Raw genomic sequence first — 14,507 nt, 5'->3', positions numbered from 1 at the left:
TACCAAAAATTATATGTTTTGTCTAATACTTAGCAAATACTATGGATATCAAACCGACAATTGATAAGAGCCATCCATGTTTAATCTCTCTAAACAATTTTCCTATAGTTTTACTTTGAATAAAGCACCTACATTTATGATCATCTAACTTTTAAGGAAAAAAAAAATTAAGAGTCTTTTTAGCATGTTCAGATTCAATTCCTCCCTCTACTTTTGAATTATAAAAAAAAAGGGCAAAAATGTTTGTCTTTCCTTTGAATAATTATCTTATTCATCCTGATGTACTATTGTAGGTAAATTATTCAAAATAATTGAATTGGTTTTTATTAAGCAAGAAAAAAGGGGTTTGTAGGTCTGATCGTTGTCTCCACAATACTTAAATTTTTGCATTACATTACAGGGTTCGCACTACTTAAACTTCTACATTACATTATAATGTGACCACCTGGGTACTAATATAACTTATCACTATTCGAATTCACAACTCTCATAAGAACCTTTTACCAATAACTTATTCAGGATGATTTTTTAATCGGCTATGTCAACTAATAAAAAAAAAAGGGGTAAAATGCGAAACTGACCCTCTAACTTTTTTCAGATTTCATTTCAGTCCTCTAACTTTGCTTTTGCTCATTTTAGTCCTCTAACTTTCAAGTTTATTTAATTAAGGCTTTTTCATCAACTTTTATTACATATTGTGGTTAATTTTCAATTTTGTAAAATTTTCTTCAAATTTTTTAAATTAAATAAATTCAATTAATGATTGAAAAATATTTTCCAGATTTTTTTTTCAAAAAATTTTAACAAAAGTTAACGGAAAGACTTTAATTTAATAAATTTGAAATTTAGAGGACTGAAATAAACGAAAACAAAGTTAGAAGACTGAAATGAAATTTAAAAAAAGTTAGAGAGTCAGTTTTGCATTTTAGCCAAAAAACGAATAAAACCAAAACATGAAACATATGACTACTCAAAGAGGTAATTTGCAGGCTAGCATAATGAGGGGAAAGAATATAATAAGTTGACATGCGTTTAAAATAATATTGCAAACTAGCATCTTGAGTTTTATGGGTTAGATTTCCAACTAAAACTCGAGGCTCAAAGACTCGATTTTTACTTGCTAAGTTGGAAGTATACTGCCACATAGATCTCGAGTCTTATAGACTTAAGATCTAAAAAGCAAAACCAAGTCTTTAAGACTTGATTTTCGTCGGGCAAATTCCAATACTAATCTGTGAAGTATAATGTCACATGGATCTCTAGTCTTATAGACTCAAGTTTTTAAGACTCGATTTTTGTCGGGTAAAATTTTATAAACACAGATCACGGTCCTTAGTAACTCGTTGCACACTCTCTCACCCACAACACTCCTCACACTCCTTAATAACTCACTACCGCACTCACCCATAGCATCCACACGTCTCACACCACATTACCTCCCTCTATCACTATTCCTCCCTCTCAACAAATTTACATCTCAGGTAAGAGTTTGGATTTTATTGTCATTGCAGTTGGGTATTATTTGTTGTTGGGTGTGGGTTAAAGATTTTGACTATTTATTTGGTAGATTCTTAACATAACTTAGTTAAGATACCATGATATTGTGAATATATACAACTTTGTTTTGTTAGTGTAAATTTTTTTACTATTTATTTGCATGGTTTTTGTTAGCCAAATTTATTCATCATTTCTAGGCTCTTATCAAGAATGTGTTTTTTTCATGATCTTACAAGGATTTTGGCTTTTTTTTTTTTTTTGTATTGGGTACGAAATGGGTAGTGAAATTCATGCCCTTTGAATGAATTGTAATGAAATGGGTATGTAATTCATGCCATTTGATTGTGTAATGAAATGATTTTTTTGTATTGGGTATGAAATTGGTATGTAACTAGATAAAATGTTGTATACTTTTACAAGGATTTTGGCTCCTTTTTTTTTTTTTTTGGTATTGGGAATGAAATTGGTAGTCTTAGTATGATCGAAAAAGGATTTGGGTATGAAATGGGTAATGTTATTAGAACTAATTTGAAGATATTTTTTTTTGTCTAACGTACGAATGTGTAATGAAATTCATACCCTTTGAATGAATTGGAATTTGCACTTTGTGTAGAGAAAATGTTGTATACTTTGACTAGATAAATTGTTTTCTAACTAATATAGTACACTTGACTCTAACAGGTTTACAATGACTGTAATTGATATAATCCTATATTCCTATACCATGGTGGGCCACTTAACAATGCTAATGCGAACAAGGGATAGCCATTTTAAGGGTTGGGTATAAAGTACTATTATACTCAAATTGATCGTAGGTTGAAGACCCTTAATGAATTGAAGATAATAGTTATGGAAGAATTGTGTATAAATCCTGATGTATACAACATAAAAATTAGTTATCATTCTCCACATAAAGTCCTCAAGCATAGGATTAATTACAAGTATATGGCGATAGAAGCAGACAAACATGTAAAGATCATGTTCGACAAGTTGGAGAGAATAACCCAAGTAAATGCTATTGAGTTGTACATAAAGTTGGAGCCATGTGCAGACGTTGGTGTGAAGGAAATCCAACAAACAACCACAAGGTTATAGGTTACAGTTCCGGGTGCTCAATATGAGTATTTTACACATGTAGAGGAGGAGGAGGAGGATGATGACGATGACTATGTTGCTGAGACTACCATTAATGGTGAGGATTTTGTCGATAGAGATGAGTATGAAGAGAGGATTGAACGAGGGGACTTTGAGAGAGACATTGATGACGATGACGATGAGATATTTGACCGTAGTGAGATTGATGCAGACAATGTTATTAATGTCCAAAACATTATGAACACAATCCCTGCCTATGCACGTTTTACCTTATCATTCTCTGCAAATACTTAGGCAAATATGGCTGATCTTTCAAATATTGAGATACCATTGGTGTTGTAAGTGCACAATTGTACCCAGACCCAAAAACGAATATTGGGCTCAGGCCCAATGAGCCTTATACAATAAAATTTGTAGAGTATGAGTTTGAAATCTAGGCTCGGGATATTGGAAATTTGATTAACAGGTTAGAGTGTTACAATTTGTGCAAATGATGAACAAACATGAAAAATAGATCTCCTCGGACGTAAGCTGAGGATGATTTGTATAAATATACTCTCTTTAGGCCAAAGTTTACAGTCATTCGCTCCTATTTTATTCTTAGCAGAAAGTCTCTCTCCCTTTCTCTTTCCTCTCTCGTCTCCTTATATACTTCTTCCTCTTCATTGTTCATCCACGTGTCGTACAAATCTTTCCCTTAGATACTTTTTTCTCCACCGCCACCTTGAAGTCTTTAAACAAATAGTAGGGGGGTTGCATCCTACTGTTCAGAGGTCATTTTCCCATTAATGCGGCCAGGGAGGTAGATGCGAGGTCTTTAATGTGGAGGTAGTAGCCTTTTCTCTAGATATTTCTATCACATCCTTGCGTCTAGAGGGTGCTTAGATCACCCTCTTACCAATTAGTTTTTCCAGAGTTTTGCCTTTAACCTTCTTGGCCAGTCCCAGGGTCATTGCTGGGCCTGTCCGAGGAGACATTCCTCCTCGGACAACTCCTCGGACCTTTGCAGCGTAGACTAACTTATGGGTCTGGAGGCCTTAATCAAAAACAAACTGGTACCCGTCAATAAAGCCCAAAACCCAAATGTTTATTCAGGAATTTTTACCCCCATAATAGCCCCTCAAAACTTTATTTTTCCCACCCATTCGAGGAGAGAAATAGAGTTTTGATCCGACCAGAATACCTCCCACACGCTTTATAGACCGCCACCCGTGTATGGGTCCTTTCGTTCCCTGAAAAACGTTTTTGACGCTTTGAAATCCGGAATGTGCGCATTTATGACCGCAAGTTACATCTAGTTCCCCACGTTCAACGGTAAGATGAACATCCAACGGTCCAAGTTGCCCTCTAAAAATTTGAGCGGGACAAATTTAATTTCGAGGCCGCCTCCCGCACGTCAAAACGCTTGGAAACCCGCGCCTTCATTCATTTCTGCAGAGATCAATCGTATCAAAGTATCAATCATCGCCTTTTCTCTCCAGAAATTTGTGAAGAACCGCATAACTAACTCCAGTAAGTTTTGCTTTTCTTTACTCCTTTCTTCTGGGATTTTTTCCTCGGCTCCCCTCTAAACTCCTTTCTTCTTTAAACTCGTATTTTCGCTTCTCCTAGATGGGTAGATTTAAGTGCCTGGTTGACACCGAAGCTGGTATGGAAGGGTTTAGGGCCAAGTACCATATTCCCAACAACGTAGGTCTAAAGTATTGCCCAGTAGAAGCCGTAGGCAGCGCCAGGAAAACGGAAGAAGTCATCATTCCAATGATTGCCTTCATAGAAGGTGGAATGACTCTCCCTATAAGCAATGTGACCAGGGAATACCTTCGTAACCATAGGTTGTGCCCAGACCAGTGCGCACCTAACATATTTAGGGTCTTAGGTAGTGTCGACGCTCTGAATGAGCAAATGGGCTTAAACCTCACATGGCACGACGTTGCCTTTATGTATGAGTGCCACAAACTTAAAAACGTAGGATATTACATCAAATCGCGGTCTAGCATAGTTAGGCTGATCTCCTGTCTGCTTAAATCCAACAAGGGCATGAAGGACGACTACCTCATCGCCTCAGGGAACTGGCATGACGGCCTTCACTGCCCAGTCGTATGGGGAGATCCAAGTGTGACTCCTTAGGAGTTAAACTCCTTAACTCGTGATTCAATCCCACCGCCTTCATTGCTTTAATCCTTACTGCACATTATTGTTTTTGGTCTTCACTTTTATCATTGATCTGACCATGTTTATCCTTTTGAATGTCTTTTCTCACAGATAAACAACACGTACGCCCACACCTGAGCTTCTGCAACGTTGCCGACTTAAATCGCGTTCTCCGCTTAGAAGTCTTCGTGAGTGAAGATCTACAAGTGAGGGCAGCACATTTGATATTAGGATACGATCCTATATCCTCGGACTTCCAAGAGATAGAAAACGCTATCATTGCTGGGGATAAGCGTCGTAGAAGGATAAACGTCGCAAGGCCAGGCTTCCTTTCCAACGACGATCTTCCTGACGACCCCACCATCATCCTCTACATACGCCCTATTGCGGCAATTCCCCTCTCGGCTCACTCCCAGACAACCGTTGTCCAAGAAGAACAAGCATCCTAGCCGCATTCGTTAGACGAGGAGATAGACCGGTTTCAACTTGAGGACGTCGAGAGGCCTCGAGGAAACCCGTTTGTCATTCTCTCGGACAAGGAGCCCAAGCCCACCGAGACTTCGGGGATACAAGGCTTAGTAGTTGCCCACCTTGACTTCAGCTCCGAAGAAGAAGAAATGGACATCCTGAAGGGACTGATGCACAAAAGGGGTGAAAGAGTCTCCAAGAAGGGAGCAGGTGGGTCACAGGTCCCCCCGTCCTTGCCCCTACCCCCTCCTCCATCCGATTCTAAGCCTTTCGTAGCGGAGCCTAAGAAAAAGAGGAAGGGTGAGGCCGAGGAGGCTGATGGGGAGAGACAGAAGAAGCAGAAACAACAACAACAACCCCAGCAACAAAGGACTGACAAGGGCAAGGGACGTGCCTCGTCAGTGGAAAGTGGGGAGATCAGAGACATTGCCGAGGTGCGCCGTGCACAGGCTAACTGGTCTCCCGAGTTGAAGCTGGACGGGGCACCGATCTCTTGCCAGTCCAACATTAGGATGTTCCAACAAGGTCATGCCCTCCACCTGGCCGATGCCTTGGAACGTCCTCTCCTGTTGCCCAGGGACATGGAAGCCCTAGACAAGATGACTCAGTCCCAGCTGTTCCTTTCGCTAAAAAGGAACTTGGGCTTGGTAAGTATTTAAATTTTATTTCCATTTTATTTTTACATCACACCTCATTGTAGGAGACATTTTCATGTGTTTGATATTTTGATATCTTGTCACAGGCCGTCCAGGAATTTTTTGCTGTCGAGAATTGGGTGGAGGATTCTCGAAAGAAGACTGGGCTTGAACTGGAGCTTCGGCTGAAGATCGAGAAGTCCCTGGGTCAGGCCCTTGCACAAAATGAGAAGCTCACCACACAGCTGGCAAAGCAAAAAAGGGAAAGGGACGGTGCTCAGGCTAGCTTGAAGACAATGAAGACCCAGGTGGAGGGGCAACGCAAGCTTCTTCGTCAGAAGGATGAAGAGCTATCTAAAGCTCAGCAGGAGCACTCTGACTTGAAGAAAGAGCTTGCGAAGATGAAAGACGAGGCCCGCACCTTCAAGGACTCGTTGAAGGCCGCGAAGAAGGCTACTTATAAGGAAGGGGTAGCGGCAACAGAAGACCAGCTGACAGAGGAGTTCGCTGCGCTGTGCCGAGAATATTGCCAGCAAGTTTGGGGGGAAGCCTTGAATGTAGCAGGGGTTCTTCCAACTTCCGAGCTGAGGAAGCCCGAGAACATTTGGCTTCCCCTAGACATATAGAAGATAGAAGAGCTTCCTTATATTGGCCCTGCCCTTAAGACAGCTTCGTTCATGCCCCCTCCTGTAATCCTAGAGCCCGTTCTTGCTCCTACAGAACCTACAAGTTCCAACAAAGAGAAGGAACAGGGTAAAGGTGCTGAGAAGGTCATGGGCCAATGCGCCGAGGCTATCGTCCCTCCACCAGTGCCAATAAACAAAGGAAAACAAGTGCAATCCTCCTTTGAGATGGAGCTGAAGAGCACTTCCGAGTAGGACCCTCTTTCAAAAGCTTAGGGCCGAGCCTAGGACTTTTCCTTCTTTTTTTTTTTGTTATGTATCAAAGATTTTCTTTGTAATATATATCAGAAGCAATTAATGAAAGACTGTCTTATTTAATCTTCATTTGACTTATACCCTTTCAATATTTGAACTATCATAACTTTAAACAACAGTACACACATTTAGCTTATACCTTACAAATTATGCCTCAAGAATACAACATGTGAGACACAATGAGGCACAACTAAAAACCTGACTTAGAATTCAATTTGAGGCACAAAGTGACCAAACTACTTCATAATCATCTCAAAATCAATACATGGATTTTTGCTAGTATTTCTAAAGTAATGGATTCAAGGACTTGATATAAATAAACTTTGTCTTAATCAGAAGTACGATATCAATTTGTACAAGGTAGATGGTCCGAGAGCCATGCATATCCAAATTCCTACTTGATACTGAGAATTTGTAACTTAAAAATGTTAATCTTAACAAAGTAGAAGGTCTATGGACCTGGCATAACTAAGGTTCTGTTTAACAAATAATAAGACATCAATTTCCACAAGGTATGTGGTCCGAGGATCATGCATCACCAAGTTTCTGTTTGATACTTAAAAATTGTAACTTAAGATGTTAATTTCTCCAAAGTAGAAGGTCTGTAGACCCGGCATAACTAAGGTCCTGTTTAACAAATGATAAGACATCAATTTTTACAAGGTATGTGGTTTGAGGACCATGCATCACCAAGTTTTTGTTTGATACTTAAAAATTGTAACTTAAGATGTTAATTTTCCCAAAGTAGAAGGTCTGTGGACCCGGCATAACTAAGGTTCTGTTTAACAAATGATAAGACATCAATTTCCATAAGGTATGTGGTCCGAGGACCATCCATGACCAAGTATCTGTTTGACACTTAATAAGATATCAATTTTCACAAGGTATGTAGTCCGAGGACACCATATGACCAAGTTTCTGTTTAATACTTAGAAATTGTAAGAAATAAACCTAAGTACATATTGATAATTTGAATAACGAACGATAAAAGTGCTTTTTATTAATAATAATACCTTCGAAGGTTGTTTACATTCCAGGGGCGTTGTACAATTTTTTTATTTAGATTAGTTAGTCGATATGACCCTATGCCTATTACAGAGATGATTCGATATGGTCCTTCCCAATTTGGTCCCAACTTTCCCAAAGTTGGGTTTTTGGCAGTACCCACAACTTTTCTTAACACTAGGTCCCCAGGCGCTAATGGCCTTAACTTCACATTGGCATCATACCCTCGTCTAAGCTTCTGCTGATAATAAGCCATTTGGACCATAGCAGCCTCTCGCCGTTTCTCAACTAAATCCAGGATTTTCTCCAGGAGGCTGTCGTTATTTTTTGGACTAAAAGAACTCGTCCTTAGCGTTGGGAAACCAGATTCTAAAGGTATTACTACCTCGGCCCCATAGCGCGGCGTAGTTCGATACGTCCATAAAACATGTGGTAGCTCCTCTACCCACCTGCCATTCGCGTCGTCCAGCCTCTTCTTGAGTCCACTGACTATGACCTTGTTAACGGCCTCGGCCTGCCCATTTCCCTGAGGATAAGCTGGGGTAGAGTATCTGTTTATGATGCCCATGTCACTACAATGCTTCCTAAAACCTCTACTATCAAATTGAACGCCATTGTCCGAAATGAGTGTGTGTGGTACCCCAAATCTAGTGATAATATTCTTCCATATGAACTTCTTGGAGTCGATGTCCCTAATATTTGCTAAGGGTTCAGCCTCAACCCACTTGGTGAAGTAGTTGGTTCCGACGAGTAGCCACCTTTTGTTTCCCACAGCCCTCAGAAAAGGCCCCACTATGTCCAATTCCCATTGAGCAAAAGGCCAAGGACTGGACAGAGGATTAAGGACTCCCTTAGGCTGATGGATGTTAGGAGCGAACCTTTGGCACTGGTCACACTTTCTTGCATAGTCCTGAGCTTCCCTCTGCATATTGGGCCACCAATATCCCTGAGTCAGAGCCCTATGGGCTAAGGACCTTCCCCCAGTGTGGCTTCCACAAATTCCCTCATGCAATTCTTCCAAAAGTGCCTCTGTTGACTCAAGGTGTACACATAACAAGTATGGTTCGGAGAAGGAGCGTTTATACAATTTCTGATCCTTGGATAGCCAGAAACGAGGCGCCTTTTGACGGATCTTATTTGCTTCCGACGGATCTTATCTGCTTCAGACTTGTCCTCGGGAAGAACATCGCTTTTTAGAAAAGATACCACAAGGTCAATCCAGCTAGGTCCGGGCCTTATCAGATGGATACAAAAGCCCTTGACAGTGGTCAGATTGGGTTTTAGCAAGTCTTCAATGAGGATAATCCTAGGCAAACACTGAGCCGATGACGTTGCCAAGGTGGCCAATGAGTCTGCATGTGTGTTTCCACTTCTAGAGACGTGAGAAAGGATAAAAGAATCAAATTCTGATTGTAAACATTTGACCTGGGTCAAATACTCCTGCATTCTTGGATCCCTAGCCTCTATGGTCCCCGTCACCTGGCCGACCACTAACTGAGAATCTGAGAACATATGAACTTCCTTTCCCCCATCCTGCGTACCATGTTCATACCGACTAAGACCGCTTAATACTCGGCCTCGTTATTAGTTGTCGAGAACGCTAATCTCAATGATTTTTCGAAGACAATTCCCTCAAGAGATACCAAAACAAGCCCGACGCCGGACCCCCTCTGGTTGGCTGCCCTATCAACGGACACTTTCCAAATCGGAGGTCCTTTGTCCATGATCATGCCAACTAATTTTTCATCCATGTGTGATTCGTTCTCAGTTTCTTCTAACAATGGTTCAGTAAACTCCGCCACCAAATCTGCGAGAACCTGGCCTTTCACCGAGGTGCGCGGCATGTATTTGATATCAAAAGCTCCCAAAATAGTTCCCTACTTAGCTACCCTTCCGGAGTAGTCAACATTGCGTAACACTGACTTGAGAGGCAGTTGCGTCAAAACAACCACGGTGTGGGACTGGAAATAGTAAGGAAGCTTTCGCGTGGCATGGACTATGGCCAAAAGTGCCTTCTCCAAGGGCAAGTAACGCACCTCGGCTTCATTCAAGGATTTGCTGACGTAATAGACCGGTCTTTGCACCCCGCCGCCGTCCTTTATAAGAACCAGGCTGATTGCATGGACGGCTACCGCTAGGTACGCAAACAGGACTTCATCAACCTCTGGCCGAGACATAATGGGTGGCTGGGAAAGATATTCCTTAAGTCGCTAGAAAGCTAAAGCGCACTCCTCGGACCATTGGAATCCTTTCCATTTATTTAGTAGTTGAAAAAAAGGTCTGCACCGGTCGGCTGACCGAAAGATAAATCTGCTGAGAGCAGCGATCCTTCCGGTTAACTTCTGAATTTCCTTTGGATTTCGAGGTGGCTGTAAGCCTTGGATGGCTTTGACCTGCGCTGGGTTCACCTCTATCCCTTTATGAGTCACCATATAGCCTAGAAACTTTCCGGAACCTACCCCAAAAGAACACTTTGAGGCGTTAAGGCGTAGCTTGTACTTTCTAAGTATTTGAAAGGTGTCGTCCAGATCTTTCACGTGCGTGGGTATTGTCTTACTCTTCACTACCATATCGTCCACATATACATCAATGGTCTTTCCAAGTTGCAACTCAAACATTCTGGTCATCATCCTTTGGTAAGTAGCCTCTGCATTTTTCAATCCGAACGGCATCACTTTATAGTGATAGTTCCCTGTTGGAGTAATGAAGGCAGTCTTCTCCTAATCATCCGCTGCCAATGGAATTTAGTGATAGCCTTGGAAGGCATCTAAAAAGCTCATCCGAGGATGTCCGACCGTGGCATCCACAAGTTGATCGATGCGTGGCATCTGGAACGAGTCCTTTGGGCAGACTTTGTTTAAATCTATAAAGTCCACGCATACTCTCCAATTTTCGTTCTTCTTTTTCACCACAATTGTGTGCGCCAACCACTCTGGGTAGAAAACTTCTTTAATAGCCCCGGCCCTCTTGAGCTTGAGCACTTCTTCTTTAACAGCCTCGGAGTACTCTTTGGAGGAACGCCGAGGTGGCTGCTTTCTAGGAATAATAGCAGGGTTGACATTCAAATGATGACAAATGAAGTTTGAGTCAACCCCTGGAGCCTCATAGGGATCCCAGGCAAAAACATCGATGTTGTCCTTTAAAAACTGCACCAATTCCATCTTCTCTTGGGGTGGTAAACGTACCCCAACTTGAAAGAACCTTTTGGGATCATCAACTATCAAAAACTTCTCCAAATCTTCACACATGGTCTCCTCCGATGTCACCACTTCGGGCGCATCCGGAGTCGTTAATTGCTATAAGTCCTCTCTGGCCGAGGACTGATGCAGTACTGCAGCAGATATGCATTGCCTTGCCACTGATTGGCTACCAAGAATTTCTTTGATGAATTGCCCCGAAGGAAACTTTACTTTAACATGCAAGGTGGAGGAAACAGCACCTAAAGCGTGCAACCAAGGCCTGGCAAGGATGGCCGTGTATGGGGAATACGCATCAACCACGATAAAATTCACCTCGACCGTTTCCGAGCCAGATTGTACAGGCAATCGAATCTGTCCCTTCAGTATGATAGCTTTGCCTTCAAAGCTTATCAGTGGCGAGTCATAAGGAGTGAGATCCTCCAGTTTCAACCTCAACCCCTTGAATAAGTCAGGGTACATGATATCTGCGCCGCTGCCTTGATCAATCATCACCTTTTTTATATCGTAATTCCCTATCTTCAGAGTGACCACCAGAGCGTCATCATGTGGTTGGATGGTCCCAACCTTATCCTTCTTTGAAAATCCCAAGACAAGCACATTCCCCTTAATCCTTTTCGGGTTCGAGCCTGACTCCTCGGCCTGAGAGTGTGAAACTGCCATCACCCTGGTAGGACAAGAACCGGTTCTGCTAGGTGCAGTGAAGATAACGTTAATCGTTCCCAAGGGCGGCCGAGATGAGTTGTTCTTTTGATTATTTGAGCTGTACTAACTGCCTTGCCCGTTAGGCTGGTACAGATGCTGTTTCAATTTTCCCTCGCTAACAAGCTGCTCCAAGTGGTTTTAGAGGGTTCAGCAGTTCTCAGTAGTATGACCCACATCCTGATGATATTGGCAAAAAAGCTTCTAATTTCACTTTGTAGGGTCCCTCGCCATCTTACTAGGCCACCTAAAGTAGGGTTCCTTACGGACTTTCTCCAATAGTTGGTGCACTGGTTCTCTGAATACAGTATTAACTTTTTGCGGAATAGCTGACCTAGACTGCCCAGAGTAATCTCTCCTCGGCTTATTGTTGTGATACCTGTCCGACCTGAAATCCCTTCTCTCCTGCGAGATAACCTTCGCCTTACTCTTACCCTGCTGTTGATCCTCTTCAATCCTTTTGTACTCGTCTATATGGTCCATGAGGCGACGTACACTCCGTACGGGCTTCTTGGTCAAAGACTTCCTCAAGTCATGATCAGTGGGAAGGCCCACCTTAAAAGTATTGATCGCCACCTCGTCAAAATCTCCATCTATCTCGTTGAACATTTCCCAATATCTGTCGGAGTATGCTTTCAGCATTTCCCCCTCCCTCATGGCCATAGATAATAGCGAGTCCAACGGTCGAGGAACTCTGCTGCATATAATGAACCGAGAGGCGAATGCCCTAGTAAATTCCCTGAACGAACTGACAGACCCCGATTTTAGCCCATTGAACCATCTCATAGCGACAGGTCCTAAGCTAGAAGGAAAGACTTTGCACATCAAGGTTTCATTGTGAGAATGCACTGCCATCCTCTGATTAAAGTGGCTCACGTGCTCCACTGGGTCTGTCCAGCTGTTATAAATAGTGAAGGTGGGCTGGGTAAACCACCTGGGGAGCCATCCATTCTCAATCCTATGTGAGAAGGGCGACTTGGAGAGTTGGTGTAATGCTCGGCTCATAGCGTCGTTCCCCAAGCCCCTAGAGGGGAGCTTTCTACGCCTGCGATCCGGCAGGTCATCCTCTTCGCAAGATGAGGTTTTGCTGGGGGGCGTCCAGGACCTTGAACTGTGACTGCTTCCCAGGGATTCCGCTGGGGAAGGGCTGGATGGAGGTGAAGCCCGCCTTCATCTGACACGACGCAGCTTCTTCTTGAGGTGGTTAATCTCCCTTTGCATGGCCTTGGCATCATCCTCATGGGAGGCGCTGCCTCCACCGCTCGTATGACTTGCGCCAGTATACACAGTATGAACGCTTCCCTCTCGATCCCTCCGGCACTCAAGACGTTCAAAAAGATCTTCGAGCTGCGATCCCTGAGATTCTGTGTGGTGTGAACCTAAACTTGCCATGATGTTCCAATTCCTTCAACACTAGTTTCCCACAAACGGCGCCAATTGTAAGTGCACAATTGTACCCGGACCCAAAAACGAATGTTGGGCTCAGGCCCAATGAGCCTTATACAATAAAATTTGTAGAGTATGGGTTTGAAATCTAGGCTCGGGATATTGGAAGTTCGATTAACAGGCTAGAGTGTTACAATTTGTGCAAATGATGAACAAACATGACAAATAGATCTCCTTGGACGTAAGCCGAGGATGATATGTATAAATATACTCTCTTTAGGACAAAGTTTACAGTCCTTCGCTCCTATTTTATTCTTAGCAGAAAGTCTCACTCCCTTTCTCTTTCCTCTCTCGTCTCCTTATATACTTCTTCCTGTTCACTGTTCATTCACGTGTCGTACAAATCTTTCTCTTAGATACTTTTTTCTCCACCGCCACCTTGAAGTCTTCAAACAAATAGTAGGGGGGGTTGCATCTTACTGTTCAGAGGTCATTTCCCCATTAATGAGGCCAGAGAGGTAGATGCAGGGTCTTTAATGTGGAGGTAGCAGCCTTTTCTCTAGATATTTCTATCACATCCTTGCGTCTAGAGGGTGTTTGGATCACCCTCTTACCTATTAGTTTTTCTAGAGTTCTGCCTTTAACCTTCTTGGCCAGTCCTAGGGTCATTGCTGGGCCTGTCCAAGGAGACATTCCTCCTCGGACAACTCCTTGGACCTTTGCAGCGTAGACTAACTTGTGGGCCTGGAGGCCTTAATCAAAAACAAACTGGTACCTGTCAATAAAGCCCAAAACCCAAATGTTTATTCGAGAATTTTTACCCTCCACAGGTGTCTAATTGGAAAGAGGGGATTAATTTTAGCAAATTGTTGACTTTTGCCAATAAAGTGGAGGTGAAGTGCGTATTAACAATTTATGCTTTTAAGGAAAACAAACATTTTGTGATCAGTAGATCGACGAAGGTCAAACTTTGTGCGAAATGCGTGGATGAGTCATGCAAGTGGTATGTTGCGGCAGTCATGAAGCCTAATCTCCACGGACTATGGATGGTCACCGTGTATGTGGGTCCTCACATGTGTATACCAATTGGGTTGTGAAATGATGGTAGAATGATGAATTCTAATTTTATTGCATTAGACATCCTTAAGAAGTTAGACGATGATCACACTACTCTAATTAAGCATCTTAGATCTATGATGGAGTTGAAATATGATGGCCATAAGTCATAAACACTTGAGATGCTAGTTTCTAAGATAATTTTAAAACGTGACAACTAACGAAATTGTTAGGAATTTAAGGTGAATTGGAAAAAAAAATTCCTACTCGAGTTCCCTTGGTTACCAAAAAAAAAAAAGGGGGTACTCCCTTGACTTTTTACCGGTAACTATTGGGGTGGTTTTTGAATTGGCTGTCAAAAAAGAAAAAAAAGAATA

Source organism: Castanea sativa, chromosome 10, assembly GCF_040712315.1.
Source record: "Castanea sativa cultivar Marrone di Chiusa Pesio chromosome 10, ASM4071231v1".
Taxonomy (NCBI): domain Eukaryota; kingdom Viridiplantae; phylum Streptophyta; class Magnoliopsida; order Fagales; family Fagaceae; genus Castanea; species Castanea sativa.
The sequence above is the reverse complement of the archived record's forward strand: the minus strand, read 5'-3'. Positions refer to the sequence as shown.